The 2,208-nt window shown below is 52.3% G+C and overlaps 1 long non-coding RNA gene across 1 annotated transcript; it reads right to left on the reverse strand.

Moving 5' to 3' along the window:
• Positions 1-592: 592 nt before the first annotated feature.
• On the reverse strand, positions 593-1,468 carry LOC141278165 (uncharacterized). The gene is made up of 3 exons (XR_012330499.1): positions 1,365-1,468; positions 934-1,004; positions 593-730 (listed from the first exon to the last, which is right to left on the reverse strand). It is a non-coding gene; the product is annotated as an uncharacterized lncRNA (long non-coding RNA).
• Positions 1,469-2,208: the final 740 nt, after the last annotated feature.

Below are 2,208 nucleotides of genomic sequence, written 5' to 3' on the forward strand. Positions count from 1 at the left end.
CTCTGTCCCATCCAGCCCCCAGTGACCACGTTTCATCCGGGCCTTCCTACGCTCTTGGTCTGCATCACTTATGTAGAGTTCTGGCTTTTCTATTTCAATGTTTTGATCTGTTCTTCCAACTGTAATATAAGAGAAGAGCAGAAAGCAGATATGGGGTATCCTCTGTGTACTAGACACCACGGGCTTCCAAAGTAAAGTTGAGTTGAATTCAACAAACACTCATTAGGTACCCATCACACGCCAAGCGTGGGGACAGAGTCCTTCATCATCAGAGGGCAGACACATCTCAACGCTTAAGCTGTGCTTTCAGTAGTGCCTGGACCAGGTTCCCTGCACAGGGTAACAATTGCTGACCTATTAGAAATGGTACATGGACATATCCTAACCACTAAGCTGCAGTGTGGAAGGTAGCTTGTATCCCGAGCTGTGTGGTATCCTGATGTCGGGAAGGCCCTTGTCCTCTTCCTGTGCCCCTGTCCTCCCCGAGAAAACACCTTACCACCTCTACTACCCGCACAGCTTCCCTTCCTTCTTACGCGTCGAGAGATGTCTGAGGATAAATGAGGCTTCAGCAAAATATTTGGAGGAAGACACTGTACAAATAGAAAGCAAAGCTTTGCCGGCCCTAAATGGCTAGAAGAGCTGCCACGCTGGAGGCCAAATCGATGAGTGTGTGGCTTTCTGAGGGACGTCTTTCCAGCTTCCACAGAGGGTCCCCACGAGGCTCAGCCTTTTAGAAAGAAGGTGAAAAAAGAAAAGAGTGGAAGGTGTCTTGGTTTATAAATGGCCAGATTATTCTTCGAAGGCACCCCTAGAGTGGAGCCTGTGAAGTTGCTGACTTGACGTGATTTAACCTGGCAAGATCAATGGCTCCTGAGTCCCCAGGTGCCGGGGCTGGGGCTCCCCACGGTCTCCTCGGTGCCCATTACTCACCGTGGACGTTGGTGCCACTTCGGATTTGACTGACGATCTTTTTATTGATAAACTCAAAGTGAAGAAAGTCTCTGGAAGCGCAAAATAAAAACAGTGAGAAGCAGACAAAAGCCTGGTGTGTTAAACAAGCAGGTCAGCCCTCCCCCCGGGTCCCGCTGTTTCCACCCAGCCCATTTTAGCAGATGCTCAGATGATAAGCCTTCGCCTCCCAAAGGACAGGATTCCCAAGTTACCAGCAATTCCACACGAGAAACCGTTCGTTTCAAAATGGATGGATTAAAAGCAGCATGTTTTGCATCTCCCATACTCGAGAGATCTGACACAAGACACCAAGCTCCACCATCACAATCCCAGCTCTGAAGGCCCCTTGAGCCGAGGCCCACACCCAGCTTCCTGGTGGACTTTCCCAAACAGCCTCGATCACAACATACCACCAAGAAGAGGTGAGGCCAGACCCAAGCAACGGTCCTGCTGTGGATGAACAGCTGTCCAGGGATGCCACAGCCGGCCACAGGGACACCTCCATTGGCAGGTGTCCATTCTCCTTCGGGGCTGGTGTGCAGTCAGTGTGTGAAGCTCCCTCCCTTGGTGTGCAGGACGGACAGGGGAACTCGGACCTCCCACCTGATGTTTGGTTTTCCCACCTAGATTGATGTCCCTAGTTTTGCAGTCACTGTTCGGCGCCATCCGAGACTCTTACTGTCCACCGTGGCTGCCCAGAGAGTCAGTGATGGTGGTTCAGACCCATGTGCATTGGGGGGTGTCTGACAACCATCCGCCCTTCCTCCTGCAGCCCAAATGTGGGAGGCTAATCCCGTATCCAGACAAGTGTGCAGAACGGCATGATTCCCGGGTAGGAGATGCAGTTGGCTGCCCTCCTTCCAGCTGTCCTGCCACCCACCTTGCTGGAAGGGGCAGCTTCATGGTTCAAACTGCACTGTCTTTCGTGACTTTGCATCTCCTTCCTGCTCTGTGGGGCACATCCTACTGGGCTGGACAGATTCTGAGGAGCAGGACAGCCCCAGCCCCTGGGAAGCCCAGGTACCAGGAGCTGCGTCAGTGACCCTCCCATGGCAGATGCTGCAGCTCAGTGTAAGACCATCTCCATCCTTTGGATTCACCTCTGGCCCTCGTCTTAGAGGGACAGTCTCGCCCATCATCCGGAAGTCGGTTCCAATGGTGCCTGAAACGGGGCAGTGAAGAACAGTTGTCTACCATTCAATAAATATGTGGATAAACAAAGCTTCCTTCTGTCAAGACTGGGGAAGTCAGTCT

Source organism: Tursiops truncatus, chromosome 3, assembly GCF_011762595.2.
Source record: "Tursiops truncatus isolate mTurTru1 chromosome 3, mTurTru1.mat.Y, whole genome shotgun sequence".
NCBI classification, from domain to species: Eukaryota; Metazoa; Chordata; class Mammalia; order Artiodactyla; family Delphinidae; genus Tursiops; species Tursiops truncatus.